At 38.4% G+C, this 17,919-nt stretch overlaps 1 protein-coding gene across 3 annotated transcripts in view; it reads right to left on the bottom strand.

Annotated features, from left to right (window-relative positions):
- Positions 1–17,919, bottom strand: part of TASP1 (taspase 1) — a 275,867-nt gene that overhangs the window by 169,420 nt on the left and 88,528 nt on the right. The gene's annotated exons all lie outside the window — the stretch shown is intronic.

Here is a 17,919-nt window from a genome sequence, read left to right as displayed (position 1 = left end):
CATTATATGGATTTTCTCTTTCAAAATTAATATTCAAATCATCACCTGTAGATGCTTAAATTAGTAATGTCAACTGAGTAAAGGCACTATTTCTAGAGACTGTGATAAGGATAAAGTAACAAAATGCTCATGCTTCTATGGACCTACACAAACCAAATAACCACATACACCAACCTCAAAATGGCAAATGTGTAAATCAGATAATTCAGTTCAATTAACACTTATTAAGTACCTATCATCTGCACCAAGCAAAAGAAAGAAATCTGATCTGCACGGTATTAGAGCTGGCCCATAAAGAAAGAGCTTAATTAGAATTTTTGGGGAACAAAGAAGTAGCTAATATTCCATTATTAATTATTGCTTATCCCATTAAGGGAAGGAATAAGAACAAAAACTTAGAAATAAAACTGAAAAGAGAAATATATTTGGTGAGAAAAAAAGATAATTCCAGAAGGAAAATAATGGAAAAGTAGCTTGTAGCTAGGTTTCAAGAGGGTTTATAAAATTCAGCTTAAAAGTTTAGGTTTTAACCCACAGAGTAAAGATTCTATTAAAGTTTCTTCCAGGAGAGAGATAAAAACCAATGCAGGTATTTTTAGGAAATGTATCTTCCAATAGCACACAGAATTAAAATGGAATGGAGCAGGACTAGAGGCAAAGAAGCCAGGCATGAAGATACTGCAACAGTCCAGCCATCGAGGGTGAAAAGACAAAGGCTTACTGGTGGTAAATCTACTAAAAAGAAACAAGAAAAATAACAGTAGTGCATGTATTCACTAAATGTTTATTGAGCATTTATTTTATGTCAAGCTGAGAAACAATGGTAAATAAGACACAATAACTGTCCTCCTGGACCCTCATTCTACTGGAAGATAAAGACATCAAATAACCACACTAATAATGACAGAGAGACAATTGGAGCAGCACAATAGATTAAAGAGAGAGAAGAGGGAAGGAGACAGGCAACATTCCCTGGATCTGGAATTACAGGTGTGAAGACCTTGACACAAAAGAATCTTGACAATGTGACCCAGAGTGAGATGGCAAAAGATTGGAAAGACAGACAGCCATGTCTGCTCCATAGGGTCCTGGGGGCTCTGTTGGGAAGCCTATACTTTATTCTTTTTTTTTTTTTTTTTTTTTACAGTGAAAACCACAGAAACCATTTATTGAAAGACTCATAACGAAACCAAAAGAAATACACCATTAGGAGTTAAATCATAGAATAGCATATAGAAAACTGAATAAGGTTTAGAGAAATATCTTACTCTTTGACTCTTCTTTGGGCAGAGGGTACTACGGAATATTAACTAGATAGATTTTCATGATTACCCATTCAAAGAAAATGAAGTATTTTGATGTGCCATGCATTGAGTCAAGCTTAATGCATATTTTTTTTTCTTTTTTTTTTTTTTTTTATTATACTTTAAGTTCTAGGGTACATGTGCATGACTTTTATATCATGTATAACTCCCCAATGCAATCCCTCCCTCCTCCCCCCTCCCCATGGATGTCAAGGACCTCTTCAAGGAGAACTACAAACCACTGCTCAGTGAAATCAAAGAGGACACAAACAAATGGAAGAACATACCATGCTCATGGATAGGAAGAATCAATATCGTGAAAATGGCCATACTGCCCAAGGTGATTTATAGATTCAATGCCATCCCCATCAAGCTACCAATGACTTTCTTCACAGAATTGGAAAAAACTGCTTTAAAGTTCATATGGAACCAAAAAAGAGCCCGCATTGCCAAGACAATCCTAAGTCAAAAGGACAAAGCTGGAGGCGTCACGCTACCTGACTTCAAACTATACTACAAGGCTACAGTAACCAAAACAGCATGGTACTGGTACCACAACAGAGATATAGACCAATGGAACAGAACAGAGTCCTCAGAAATAATACCACACATCTACAGCCATCTGATCTTTGACAAACCTGAGAGAAACAAGAAATGGGGAAAGGATTCCCTATTTAATCAATGGTGCTGGGAAAATTGGCTAGCCATAAGTAGAAAGCTGAAACTGGATCCTTTCCTTACCCCTTATACGAAAATTAATTCAAGATGGATTAGAGACTTAAATGTTAGACCTAATACCATAAAAACCCTAGAAGAAAATCTAGGTAGTACCATTCAGGACATAGGCATGGGCAAGGACTTCATGTCTAAAACACCAAAAGCAACGGCAGCAAAAGCCAAAATTGACACATGGGATCTAATTAAACTAAAGAGCTTTTGCACAGCTAAAGAAACTACCATCAGAGTGAACAGGCAACCTACAGAATGGGAAAAAATTTTTGCAACCTACTCATCTGACAAAGGGCTAATATCCAGAATCTACAAAGAACTCAAACAAATATACAAGAAAAAAACAAACAACCCCATCAAAAAGTGGGGAAAGGATATGAACAGACATTTCTCAAAAGAAGACATCCATACAGCCAACAGACACATGAAAAAATGCTCATCATCACTCGCCATCAGAGAAATGCAAATCAAAACCACAATGAGATACCATCTCACACCAGTTAGAATGGCAATCATTAAGAAGTCAGGAAACAACAGGTGTTGGAGAGGATGTGGAGAAATAGGAACACTTTTACACTGTTGGTGGGATTGTAAACTAGCTCAACCATTATGGAAAACAGTATGGCGATTCCTCAAGGATCTAGAACTAGATGTACCATATGACCCAGCCATCCCACTACTGGGTATATACCCAAAGGATTATAAATTACTCTACTACAAAGACACATGCACACGTATGTTTATTGCGGCACTATTCACAATAGCAAAGACTTGGAATCAACCCAAATGTCCATCTGTGACAGACTGGATTAAGAAAATGTGGCACATATACACCATGGAATACTATGCAGCCATAAAAAAGGATGAGTTTGCATCCTTTGTAGGGACATGGATGCAGCTGGAAACCATCATTCTTAGCAAACTATCACAAGAAGAGAAAACCAAACACCGCATGTTCTCACTCATAGGTGGGAACTGAACAATGAGATCACTTGGACTCGGGAAGGGGAACATTACTTTATTCTTAAGAGCAGCTGGAAGAGAGTTAAGGGTTCAAGCAGGAGCATGACAAAATCGAACTGTACTTTTAGAAGACTCCAAGAATGCTGGGTAGAGAAATGACTGAAAGGGCAAGGTAGTTGTGGGCAGATAGGCGGGAAGCTATTGCAATCATCTAGAAGAGTGAGTGAAGCATGATTCTAAACATGCTGAGTTAGACTGTGACGGGTCAAACAAGTGAAAGTGTGTAATAGGCAGGGGAAAACAGGCAACTGGAACAGGCTGGGACATAAAAAAAGGAAATGGAAAAATACATAGAGATTCATCCATTCAAACAAACCTTCATTAAATAGCTGCTAATGTGTTAGCCACTCTGGTGGGCAGGGGAACACAAAGAGCAAGGAGCCTGACTTGAGAGAATTGGCTGCTTGGTGAAGGCTTGACTGTGAACAATGAAAGTGACCCTGAGGCAAATCCTGGAAGCAAAGAGGAAGAGCTGCAACTCCTAGAAGGGAGTTCTAGACTACCTGGAGGCAAGCTAACTGAATGACGCTGGACATGAAGTCACTAACTGAATTCAATCATATAATCCCACTTTATCTAAAATGTTCCATGTTTGTTTAAGCAATGGGTGCTTTTCTAAGCCCACTGTGACATATTAGGAAGAACAAGCAATGATCTCAAATGCTGGCCCAATAGCTTACCCATTCCTGCATATTATGATTTGGTATGTTTACAGCAGAGCCTAAGAATCTGTAGTTTTAAAAGTCCCCAAGTGAATCTAATGGTCAGCCAGGTTTAGGATCCACTAGAATAAAGAATTACTTAAAAGAGAATCAAGGGAGTTTGGACATACTCTATGTTGACAATGAATATGTATTAGAGCATTATCAAGCTAAAAAAGACCATGGTAATCACCTAGTTCAACATGTTGACTTTACTGCTGAGGAAACTAAAGTCTAGAGAGGTTCCACGTTTGCCCAAAGTCTCTGGACTGGCTTATGGTGGACCCAGATACAACTCTTGACCCTTTATACGCCATCTCTCACCTTACCCTATTCCCTCCACTCCTCAAGTAATTCCAGTCTCAAGTCTTGAATTTCAAATAGTTCCTGGGACCTACGTATTTAAAATATTCTAGGCTGAATAGAGAAGAGACAGCTGAACCAAGCCTTTAAAAAGTTACAGACAGTTATCCAACAACCTAATTAAGCACTGGTTCTTTCTTGTCTTGTGATCTTAAAATATCTTTGTAATTGGTGTGTGTGTGTGTGTGTGTGTGTGTGTGTACACACATTTGGTTTCCTTTTTTTTTATTATTATACTTTAAGTTCTAGGGTACATGTGCATAACGTGCAGGTTTGTTACATATGTATACTTGTGCCATGTTGGTGTGCTGCACCCATCAACTCGTCAGCACCCATCAATTCATCATTTATATCATGTATAACTCCCAATGCAATCCCTCCCCCTTCTCCCCTCCCCATGATAGGCCCCAGTGTGTGATGTTCCCCTTCCCGAGTCCAAGTGATCTCATTGTTCAGTTCCCACCTATGAGTGAGAACATGTTGGTTTTCTTAATGCACTGGTTTATTCTGCTGTCTTATTAGCTATACATGTGTCACCATCACCATGTCTACGATAGGTCAAATCAGGTCATTAGTGTATGATGATATCATACAATATCACATGGAGACATATTTAAACTTAGAATCTGATGTTCTTAACACCAGAATCTGAGCCAATTCCCAGATATAAAGGCTTCTATCTGTAGTCCCAGTGAGATTCCATTCACTGAAGGTATTTCCTGTTAGGAAAGCTACAAGGTGGTGATTTGATACTATAAACATCATCAGCTGGGACTATTCCAATGATAACGTAAGAAATGTTCCTTTTTTCCCTCTCCATTGATTTCATTAAATACTAGAAATTTTAAGTCTCCACAGAGCTATTAAACACTCAAAATTTAGGAAGGATTTACAAGGCTGACAATATCTGATGTCAACTTACAAATATCCTGACAAACCACAGGTTACTTCGATCACAAAATAAAAACAGTAGTTAAGATTTGTTAACATCCCCCTCAGGCTCCCGCCACTCGCCAGACCGCCCTGGGATGTAGTTTCACTCTTGTTGCCCAGGCTGGAGTGCAATGGCACGATCTCGGCTCACTGCAACCTCCACCTCCCAGGTTCATGCGATTCTCCTGCCTCAGCCTCCTGAGTGGCTGGGATTACAGCCAAATATCCTCCTAACATACATGTTTGCTGGCAGTAGGTGCTTGACCAATGTTTGGCTGAATTCAATGTTTATTTGGAGATGAGAGCTTTGAGCTCATGGATGTCATGTCTGCAATCATGTCATCTCTGAGTGGGGAAAAACTGAGAAGAAAGAAAGAGTGTGCCCAGGTCTCTCGTGGTGTCTTCAGAATACCAGTAGAAAGGGATTAGGAAAACCAAGAAGAACTTTTCTTCAAGGGAAGCAAATGAAGACACCAGAGGAGCTTGGGGAGAACGAGAAAATAATCAGCGTCATGGCAACAAAAGAGCACCTAAAACCTCGGCACACTCAATGCCACGTTTTCTCTTTACAAGCTCAGAGTTTTACAGTATTTGGACAACAAGGGGAGGCATCTGTTAAAGCAGCAGGAGAGAAAAAGACCCAAGAGGCCTGGCAGAGGTTTTCTCTAAAGCACAGTTGTATCCATGTGTGCCACTTCCTTGTTCTATATGTTGAACCAAAATAATAATCACCCTGTAATCTGTGCTCCCGAGGTAGAAAAAAAAAAAAAAAGATTTGTTAACATTACCTTCTTGCCTCAATTTCATCTTACTTATAACTTTAAGACTTCATATAGATTTAAGGTACAGCTTGGTGTGGATTTAAGGAAGACCAGGGACGAGACTCAATCTACCAGGTATTGAATCTTTATATGATAAATTAGAAACTTTTCCTAAATCAGGAATACAGAGAGAGAGAGAGAGAGAGAGAGAGACTGCAAATTGTCCAACCATCAAAGGTCGAAAGTTTTACACTCAGATATTGATGATTGGCATAAAGTACTACAAGTCATAAACATTTAGAAAATCCTCGAGTTATACTGAAAACAAATGCCAATCATCAGGCTTTATAACCTAAATAAACACATGGGATGGGGGTGATCCAATAATACATTAATTAAGTTACTGACCTATCTACTGATTTACATGTAAAATCTGTAGGCTCATCCAGTAATCAAAACAGTCTTATGTGAGGCAAATGTAATTTTCAGTATATTACCTACAACTAAAAAAAAATAATTTCAAATACAAGACAATCATTTCACAGAATGAGTTTTTGGTTTTATTTTTTTAAAATACATAAAGTATATTTCTTTATGTAAAAGACAAGTCAAAGAAGTTTCCTACTTCGGTTTACTCACATATTCATGTACTAATCAACTTTTTGAGCAATATGACAAAACTCCAGACCATGCAAAGCCAATTTCTAGAGAAGACTAATTACTCCTTTCCCTGCACTCTTAATCCTCTAAGAGTCCCTTCCAGTCATATCCAGGGCTGGCTGTTTGAAACTCATATTTATGATATCTAGATTATGCCGTGCATTCACTCAGTTTGTTTTTCCAGTGTGAGGGTCTCCTCTTCTAGCAAGTACAGACATGTACACAAGTTTGAATGGAACAATCTGAGGAAAACATGTTGTTTTTTGCGCATTTACTTTCTTTGGTCTTAGCCTACCTCTCACCCAAAAACTAAAATGATTTAGTATGATACAGTCAAGCGTTTACATAATAATTTCAAGATGGTGGGGAAAATGTTACCCACAATATACTTCAAAAGAATAAAATATATTTATATGAAGGGTACAAAACATAGCCCAACATTTCCTTTCCGAAACATGTGGCCAATTTGATGTCCCTGTGTGGTGGCTAAAGAACACAAAATTAAAAGTTGTAGCATCTCTTTCGAGTGGTTTTGAACACACAACATTGTATGAGAGCACCAAAAGCATTGCAAAATTTTCTGAACTTGTTTATTAAAAATCAAAGAATGAAAGATATTCATTCACACAATGGAAAATGTCTGATTAACTTTCATTTCACCATCCCATGTAAGTACTGCTAAACACCAATGAAATTCATTAAAAACTTAAATTACTTTGTAAAAATCATGGGAGGAAGCAAATAATTATGTACATTCAACTGTAAAATCTGTTATTAAAGAAAAAGAGATGGAAACTATTTCAACAATATGCTTGTGAAAAATGAAGAGAAAGAAAAAAAAAAGGCTCGAAACATCAAAAATGTTGAGATCAAACAATACCCCCAACCTCTTTTAATCCTCTAAGACTCCTTTCCAGTCATATCCAGGCCTGGCTGTTTGACACTGGTATTTATGAAATCTAGATCATGCCATGCATTCACTCAGTTTGTTTTCCCAATACGAGGGTCTCCTCTTCTAGCAAGAAACTCTCAGTCATGTAGCAACTCAGTCAGTTCTGTAGCAGAAGCCAAGTACAGCAAATGGCCAATGAGTTAATGAATTAAACACTTCATTCCAAAAGCAAGGTTTCCTCTTCCAAACATGATAAAGATTAGTAAACAATACAACTACTCTTTTCTTTTTGTGTCAAAACAAAGCAAACAATAAATTAAAAACAGGTAATCACTTCATCACATACACAACATGAACTTACTGATAAGTACTCCAACAATGAGAGGCCATGGCAATTTTGTAAGGGGAGATCCAGATGTCGATTTGCAGAAATTATGGAAGATACAGGAACATGCTGAACTGCACTGTGTATATACAATGAGCAAAACTCAGATTGAAGGAAACATCACAGGACAAACAGTCCAGGTTACTTGACAGAAAAATAGTCCTTGCTTTCCCTAATATATATAAATTTCAATTACCAGAGTGTATTTAAATCACACCACTTCCTCAACAACATGGTTCAAATTTCAATTACCATGGTATATTAACTCTGAGTAATTGCATGAAATATAAACTCTCCCTGAAATATAAACTCCCCGCCATCTCCTGGGTTCACAAACCACGGCAAACATCAGTGATGCACATCACCATCAGTGACCAATCATGACATTCTTTGAAAGGCTGTCAGTGATGTCACTGTGCATAGACAGCAAGTGGAAATGCTGCCTCTCTGTCTCTAAGTGATGAATCTACAGAAGAAAGTGAAGCAAAAACAAAACAAACAAAAAAAAAAGTGATAATGCTGGAAGTGAAATTCAAATGCAAGATAAATGAAGTTATACAACAAATAAGTGACCATGGGAATGTCTGACACTGCTGCCATTACGGTTCTAGATATACAGACAGAGGAACTTAATGAAAGAGGATCTTATCAAGGAGTGGAGTTGTAACAAAAAGGATGAAGATGTCCCAGAGGAAGTGACATTAACAAAAATTTCACACTAAAGGAAGACTGGCAGCTACGTGGTGACACTGAAAGAGCAAAGGGTAAAATGTTGAAGGCTGATCCAAAATTAGAAAGGAGTATGAAAATTCACCACCACATAGAAAAGATGTTCGTGTGATATCATAAGTTACATGCTGAGGAGGCAAGCACTGTTCAAATTCTAAATTTTTATCCTAAATAAAACACTGTTAAAGCTTCTAAATGCTTTAGTGTACTAAATATTGGTTTTACTTTTTTCTATTTCCATACACATTTATAACCAACAGTAAAAGAGTTTTCTGGGTTTTTTCTTCCGTTTTTCTTCTTTCCTCTTTTTGAGACAGAGTCTTACTCTGCTGCCCAAGCTGGAGTGCAGTAGCATGATCATGGCTCACTGTAACTTCAAACTCCTGGGCTCAAGCCATCCTCCCACCTCAGCATCCTGAGTAATGGGGACTACAGGTGCATGCCACCATGCCCCGCTAGTTTTTCTTTTGTATTTATATAGAGAGAGACAGGGTCTTGCTATGTTATCCAAGCTGGTCTTGAAACTCTAGCCTCAAGTGATCCTCTTGCCTCGGCCTCCCAAAGCACTGGGATGACAGGTGTGAGTCACTGTACTCAGCCAAGAGTTTTTAATGTTTTGGCAATAATATTTAAAGGTCTTGGAACAAGCTAAATTTACGCCATTAAGACCGCTCTGCGTGATTCAGCTTGCATGGTCATTTTATGGTCCAGCCCTACCATGCAAAGTATGGACTGTCTATATACTATAAAAATAAGAAAGAGATAAAAGAAAAATCCAGAAGAGATAGGTCTACCCAGAGAGTGAAGGGGAACAGAACTTAAGGACTACTATTCTTATTTCACAATATAATACTACAGCTAAATAGTCATCTTTTCCTTCTCCATCGTGTCTTCCCTCTAAATAACAAAAGAAATAAGCAAGGATGAAACAAAGATGCCAGTTACCAAGAATGGATAACTAAGAATTTATGTTCCTCACTTTAAAATATTTTATCTTAAAATCTATGTATCCTAAAAGTAGAGATAAAATATGCTTTTATTCAATTTATGTATAGATTAGCTATTTAGCTCAATATTACTTTGTAGTAACAAGGGATATGTTAACTGTGGGGAAGGAAATTATAAAAACCTATCTCTATTAATGCTATACACTGTAAATTACCTACCGAATAGCCACTACCATTGGTAATAAAACTGCTATTTTGTTTGGGAAGACAATGTCTATCCTCAAGCCATGAACTATGAGATGGTAATTATGACAACTCACTCAATTTCCTAGGCTCCTTTGAGCCAAGTGACTGAATTCTGCCCTCTTCTCAACTAAGGAGAAGTTTATTGAGGGAGATTCCAGAAAAATTTTGTATCCCAGATAAAAAAGGAACATACATCTGGCACTACTCCCTTTGCCATCCCACCTCACTCTCACCTTGAATGCAGATGTGACATCTAAAATTTCAGGAGCCATATCACATCCATGAGGCAAAAGGTATAACAAAAAGGCCCAAGAGAATACCAGATATGTTGGCCCTAGCATCATCAGAAACCTAAACTAATGCCAGCAACCAACCACCTCCAAACGTATTACTATGTGGCTAAGGGCCAGAGAGCAAGGGAACAAATATGCATTTCTTAAACCACAGTCAGGTTTTCCATTGTTTGCAGCCAAAAGCATTCCATGGATTAATAATTCTTAAACTAATCAAATGTAAGGATAAATTGTCAAAGACTAAAGAAAACAAGAGTGCTCTAATTTATAGAGGTAGAATACCAAGCAGAATAAATTCTTCCTGCTTCAATTTGTATTTCTACTTGTACTGTGATAATGTTTGTACAATTACTTTAAAAGAAAAAAAGAAAAAAAACAAGAAACATCAATGCAATAAAAAAAATTCTAAATTTATCTAGTTTTTTTCACACTTTAAATTACAGGCATATCTTGGAAATATTGCAGGTTTGGTTCCAGACCACCACAATAGAGCGAATATTACAATAAAGTCAGTCAAACAAATATTTTGGTTTCTGAGTGCACATAAAAGTTAAGTTCACACTTTACTGTAGTCTATTTAGTACACAATAGCATTATGTTTAAAAAAACAATGTGCATACCTTAACTTTAAAATACTTTATTGCTAAAAAATGTTAACAGTCATCTGAACCTTTAGCAAGCAATTCACAATCTTTTTGCTGGTAGAGGGCCTTGCCTCAATGTTGATGGCTGCTGACTAATCAGGGCAGCGGTTGCTGAAAGATGAGGTGACTGTGGCAATTTCTTAAAACAAACTAATAATGAAATTTTATCACATTGAATGACCCTTCCTTTCACCAAAGACTTCCCTGTAGTACATGATACTACTCGACAGCATTTTACCCATAAAACTTCTTTCAAAACTGGATTCAGCTCTCAAACTCCACCATTGCTTTATTAATAAGCTTACTGAATATTTCAAATCCCAGCTGGGCACGGTGGCTCAGGCCTGTAATCCCAGCACTTTGGGAGACCAAGGTGGGTGGATCACCTGAGGTCAGGAGCTCCAGACCAGCCTGGCCAACATGGTAAAACCAAATCTCTACTAAAAATACAAAAATTAGCCAGGTGTGGTGGCGGGCGCCTGTAGTCTCAGCTGCTCAGGAGGCTGAGGCAGGAAAATCGCTTGAACCTGGGAGGCAGAGGTTGCAGTGAGCCAAGATCGTGGCCACTGCACTCCAGCCTGAGTGACGGAGTGAGACTCCCTCTAAAAAAAAAAAAAAAAAAAAAATTCTAAATCCTTTCTCATTTCAACAATGCATTCAGCATCTTCATCAAGAGTAGATTCCATCTCAATAAATCACTCTTTTTATTTATCCACAAGAAGCAACTCCTTACCTGTAAAGTTCTATCATGAGATTGTAGCAATTCAAGCCACATCTTCAGGCTCTACTTCTAATTCTAGTTCTCTTGCTATTTCCACCACATCCTCAGCGACTTCCTCCACTGAAGTCCTGAATCCCTCAAAGTCATCCATGAGGCTTGGAATCCATTTCTTCCAAACGCCTATGAATGTTGATATTTTGACTTTCTCCCATGAATCACCAATATACGTAATGGCATCTAGAAGAGTGAGTCCTTTCCAAAAGGTTTTCAATTTACCTTGCCCGGAACCATCAGCGGAATCACTATCTATGGCAGCCTTAGCCTTAAAAAATGTCTTTCTCAAGCAATTAAGACGTGAAAATCGAAATCACCCCTTGATTCATGGGCTGTGTTAGCAGGCATGAAAATAACAGAGATCTTGGGTGACAAGGTGCATTGTCAATGAGCAATAATATTTTAAAAGGAAAGTTCTGAGCAGTACATCTAAACAGTGGAATTAAAATATTCAGTAAACTATGCTATAAACAGACATGCTGTCATCCAGGCTTTCTTGTTCCACTTACAGAACAGAGGAAGAGTAGATTTAGCATAATTCTTAAGGGCCCAAGGACTATTGGAATGGTAAATGAGCACTGGCTTCAGCTGAAAGTCACCAGCTGCATTTGTCTCTAACAAGAGAGTCAGCCTGTTCTTGGAAGCTTTGAAGCCAGGCACTGACTTCTTCCCTCTGAAAGTCCTAGAAGATATCTTCTTCCAATAGAAGGCTGCTTTGCCTGCATAAATAATCTGTTTGTTGTTTAGTGTAGCCACCTTCATCAATAATCTTGGCTGGATTTTCTGGATAACTTGCTACAGCTTCCCCATTAGCACCTGCTCCTTCACCTTGCACTTTCATGTTAGGTAGATGGCTTCTTAAACCCCACGAGCCAATCTCTGCTAGCTTCAAACTTTTCTTTTTTTTTTTTTGAGGCGGAGTCTTGCTCTGTCGCCCGGACTGGAGTGCAGTGGCGGGATCTCAGCTCACTGCAAGCTCCGCCTCCCGGGTTTACGCCATTCTCCTGCCTCAGCCTCCCGAGTAGCTGGGACTACAGGCGCCCGCCACCTCGCCCGGCTAGTTTTTGTATTTTTTAGTAGAGACGGGGTTTCACCATGTTAGCCAGGATGGTCTCGATCTCCTGACCTCGTGATCCGCCCGTCTCGGCCTCCCAAAGTGCTGGGATTACAGGCTTGAGCCACCGTGCCCGGCCGCTTCAAACTTTTCTTCTGCAGCTTCCTCACATCTGTCAGCCTTAACAGAAGTGAAGAGAGTTAGAGGCTTGATCTGGATTAGACTTTGGCTTACTGGAATATTGTGACTGGTGATCCACTCAGACCATTAAAAATTTCTCTATTATCAGCAATACGGCTATTTTGCTTTCTTTTCACACGTGTTCACTGGAGTAGTATTTTCAATTTCCTTTGGGAACTTTTCCTTTACATTCACAATTGGCTGATTATTTGGCAGACGAGGCCTGGCTTTTGGCCTATCTTGGCTTTCAGCGTGCCTTCCTTACTAAGCTTAATCATTTCTATTATAGATTTAAAGTGAGAGATGTGTGACTCTCCCTTCCATATGAACACTTAGTGGTCATTGTAAGGTTACTAACTGACCTAATTTCAATACGGTTGTGTCTCAGGGAATACGGAAGTTTGAGGAGAGGGAGAGAGACAGGAGACTGGTCAGTCGGGAGAGCAGTCAGATAACACACATTTATTGATTAAGTTCACCATCTTATATGGGTGCAGCTCCTGGAGCCTCAAAACAATTGCAGTAGTAACACCAACAATCACTGACTACAGATCATAACAGATATAATAATGAAAAAGTTTGAAATACTGCAAGAATTACCAAATTGTGACAGAGACATGAAGTGAGCACATGGTGTCGGGAAAATTACACAAATAGACTTGCTCAAAACAGGATTGCCACAAACCTTCAATTTGTAAAAAAAAAAAAAAATATCTGCAAAGCACAAGAGAGCAAAGCACAGAAAAGATGAGGTATATCTGTACTGACCTACTATATACTTCTTTTAAGAAGTGTATGTCTGGCCAGGAGCAGTGGCTCATGCCTGTAATCCCAGCACTTTGGGAGGCTGAGGTGGGTGGATCACCTGAGGTCAGAAGTTTGAGACCAGCCTGACCAACCAACATGGGAGAAACCCCGTCCCTACTAAAAATACAAAATTACCCAGGCGGGGTGGTGCATGCCTGTAATCCCAGCTACTCAGGAAGGCTGAAGCAGGAGAATGGCGTGAACCTGGGAGGCAGAGGTTGCAGTAGGCAGAGGTTGCAGTGAGCCAAGATCACGCCATTGTACTACAGCCTAGACAACAAGAGCAAGACTCCATCTCAAAAAAAAAAAAAAAAAAAAACAAGAGAAGAAATACATCCCCTTCAGTGCTAATCTCTTTCAAAAATGTAAACATTAGGAACCTTACCAAATACTCTACTCCTTTTATTATATTTATATATCCAACTCATAGCTACTTTTATATAACCTTTATAGTATTTATATATCCAACTCATAGCTGCTTTTATGTAGCCACAACAAACTATAGTAGTGAGCCTTAGTCCACATGCTTGCTAACTAATATTACACTAAAACTATACACACAGGACAGGGAGAAACAAATGAACATAAGTCAATTTAGAAAACAGTGATTTGTCCCTTCCTGTCATATCCCTAAAACATTAATAAACTTCCAGTCTCTCCACTCACCACAACTTACATCTCTCCCCAAAACTTACCTCTCTCACCATCCTCCCTTTTTCTACTACAAGATTCTACCCAGGGTAACCAACACAGGTGCAGGTTTCTTGCTGAGTGACTTAAAAGATGAAAGCCTCAATGGGAAAAACTATGGTGTCTATGACTCACTCAATGATAATCACAAAGCACTTGAACATCTATTATCACTTCTGTCCCTTATAAAAGTCCTGTTAAGGGAACAGGATATCACTATTTTCATTTAGAAACAAAAAACTGAGGCTTCAAATGTTAAATTACTCACTGGATTCACAGAACTAACCAACTGACAGTTAATTCACAAAATTAACTGGCAATGGTAGAATCTCTTACCCCACATATCTCTCTCTTATCACTCCATGGCAAAAATTCTCAAGAGTTATTTCTATCCTTGTTCTCCATAATCATCCCATTTCATACCAGTCTATAATCAACTATGTTACAGAAACTGTCCCTATCCAGATTAACGGTCTCCAGGTGCCAAATCCAATGTCCAGTCATCTGTGCTCTTAGCTGTCTTCTCAGCAGCATTTGACCAGGTGATGACTTTCTTTGAAATGTTTCTCTCTTGGCTTCCTAGACACTCTTCCTGGTTGTGCCTCTGCCTCGCTGGCTGCTCCTTCTTTCTCCTTTGCTGGTTCCTCCTCTTCCCAGCCTTGACATATTAAACTGGCCCAAGGTTCAGTTTTCAGACCACTGTCTATTCTCACTCTTTAGTGATCTCACCTAGTGACATTGGTTGATATTCCTTTTGATGTCAATGATTTCCAAATGGGTATCTCTCTCCCAACCTGCCCATAAAACAGGAGCTTCCATCCATGTGCATGGAGGTGCTCAGATAACCAACTCCAGAGTTAATGTTTCTGCCTGCCATAGGAAGCTTATCAGAAATCCCCTTATCCAGTATGATAAAAGTTTGGTTAAAATTTTTAAAAGTTGAAAATTCTCAGTCTGAAGCAGAGACTCATTCAAAAGAAGAAAAAGATGTATATCTTACACATATTCTTTTTATTTAAAACACAAAGGGTCATTCTATTTGTCAATCTCTTCATAGAGGACCAAAGCGTTTTCTTTGAATGTGGGTCCACAAATAAATACTCCATATCATCTTTCTTGCATAAACTATAACACACTGAATTGTCCCAAGATTTCAAGTGTCATTTTATTTTAAATAGAACAAGAACATAAAGACACCAACAAAGCATTCTAAATACAGAATGCTTCTATATTTTTATTATTGTTCTCAACCTTTTATAACAGGCATGCCCATATTTAATTCTACAGCAATTTTTCATAAAACAACTCGCTTTTCCAAGTTAGTTTTCAGACAATTCTCTTAGTTTTCCAACAAACTCTCTTTTTAAACTCACTACTCATCAGTTTACTTGAGACAATGAATTATGTAATAACAGTGATTAAAACAGCAAGCAGAATGAGGATCTTGGTGGCATATAATTCAAATGAAAGGAACAGAGGCGGACGGTACACCAAAATGTATTCTATTAGCTTTGGATATTTAAGGTGCTACTGGCATCAAGCTACTGGCTTTTATGGTGAAAACGGAAAAGCACTGGTCAATCTGAGCCCATTAAGTTGGAGATGGGTTAAGAAAGTTACTGGTTTCCACTGCCTGCTTCTACCACCAGAAAGCCGTATTTCCCTAGCTCTACTCTTTTAGTAAATGGCAAATATCCAGCTGCTAAGCTAAAATCCTTAAATCCTCTGCTCAGCTAAAACCCTTAATTCCTCTCTCTTTCTTACCAATGAGTAAGGCATCAATATTGTCTTTCTAGAAACCTTCAAAATATTTTCTGGATATATTCACTTATCGTCACCTCCATCCCTATCACCTACAGTCCAACGTGCCACAATCTCCAAACTGTAATGACTTTGTAACTAGTCTCCCAACTTCTATTCTTATCTCTCCCCTGGACTGATTCTTCACATAGTAGCCCAGGAAGAACTTTGCAAAATGTGAATGAGATAGCACTGTTTCCCTACTTTAAACTCTTCAATGGCTAGCCATTATTCTTGAATAAAATTCAAACTCCTTGCCATGCTCTACCAGGTCCTAAAGAAGCCAGCCCATACCTTCTTCCCTAGCTTCATCCCGTACCAGTCTCCCCTTGCTCACTGCTTTGGGCACACTGACTCTCCTCTCCATTCTCTAATATGCTAAAACTCCCACAGGGCCTCTGCACATGCAGCTCATTCTGCCTGGAACACTCTTCCACTGACTCTTCATAAAAGCCACTCATTTTTCAGATGTCACCTCAAATGTTTTCTCCTCATATGGGTCTCCATTGATCATCCTATTTAATAAAGTCTTCATTCAGACTGTCACATCCAAGTTACTCTAAATCACAACATTTTGTTCTTTTTTTCCTTCATAACAGTTACCAGAGTAACTATCTTATTATATGCTAATATGTCTCCTTCTGCTAAAAGGTAAGGTCTCATTAGAGCACGAGCTTCCTCCATCTTGTTCACCATCATTTTCTTACTATCCAGTTCAGTACAATTTCCTGAATGGAAAAATGAACTACTTGAATAATTCCAGCTGAAAATATTCTCTATGAGATGCAGTGAAATTTCTATACACAAAAATCCTACTCTAATCTCCACAAAAAGAACGGTATAAGAATTTCACAGCAGCTTTATTTGTAATAGTAAAAAACTGGGAAAAAAAACCAAATGTCCATCAACAGGAAAATGGATAAACAAATTACTGTGTATTTATATTAGGAAATATTACTCAGTAATAAAAAAGAATAAATCAGTAATACAAAGTCTAATAAAAGTTTTTTGTGAAAGAAGCCAAACAGAAAAGAGTACATTCTGTATGATTCCATTTATATAACGTTCAGAGCAAGAAAAAGCATTTATTATAATAAAAATCAGAACAGTGGCTGCCTATAAGTTGGAGATTAACTGGAAATAAGCACAAAAGAACTGGAAATATTCTATAACTTGATAGGTGTATGGTTTACATGGGCATATATGTTTATAAAACCGATTAAATCATTTACACTATTCAAATTTTATTACAATTTTTTTTTGTTTTTGAGACAGGGTCTTACTCCATCACCCAGGCTAGAGCACGGTAACACAATCATGGCTCACTGCAGCCTTGACTCCCCAGACTCAGGTGATTCTCCCACCTCAGCCTCCCGAGTAGCTGGGAGTACAGGTATGCACCACCACATCCAGCTAAATTTTTGTATAGATGGGGTTTTCCTTGTTGCCCATGATGGTCTCAACTCCTAGGTTCTAGTAATCCACCCACCTCAGTCTCCTAAAGTACTGGGATTGCAGGCATGAGCCACTGCACCCAGCCTACCATGAATTTTTAAAAAGGCAAAAAAGTCCTAAATTCATTCACTCGCACATCACATCCGATGCAGAAACCCAAGAAATAGACTATTCATCATCATATCAAGATCTACTTATTAATTTGTTCATCTGCCTTCTAAATTCTTACTCTTCGCAGGCAGAAAATTAAAAAGGTTTGCACCAAACTGAGTGTCTTGTGGCAACACAGCAAGAAAATATCTATAACTACAAAAGATGATGAATTATGCATTTATACATAAGTAAACCATATAAAAGTATGACACAAAGGACAAAACAGTATGTAAGCCATTACAGAAGAACTAAACAATAAGGAATATTGATGAATGCTAAGGTACATAAAATGACTATGTGACCTGGGACACCCATCATGAGTTGTGTGTTAAGGAACCCCTAAGCCACAGGCAAGAATGCTGTAGTTTTCAACTTCTTTCTATCCCTAAAAACAT

Source organism: Trachypithecus francoisi, unplaced genomic scaffold (genome assembly GCF_009764315.1).
Source record: "Trachypithecus francoisi isolate TF-2019V2 unplaced genomic scaffold, Tfra_2.0 Lachesis_group21, whole genome shotgun sequence".
Taxonomy (NCBI): domain Eukaryota; kingdom Metazoa; phylum Chordata; class Mammalia; order Primates; family Cercopithecidae; genus Trachypithecus; species Trachypithecus francoisi.
The sequence above is the reverse complement of the archived record's forward strand: the minus strand, read 5'-3'. Positions and strand labels throughout refer to the sequence as shown.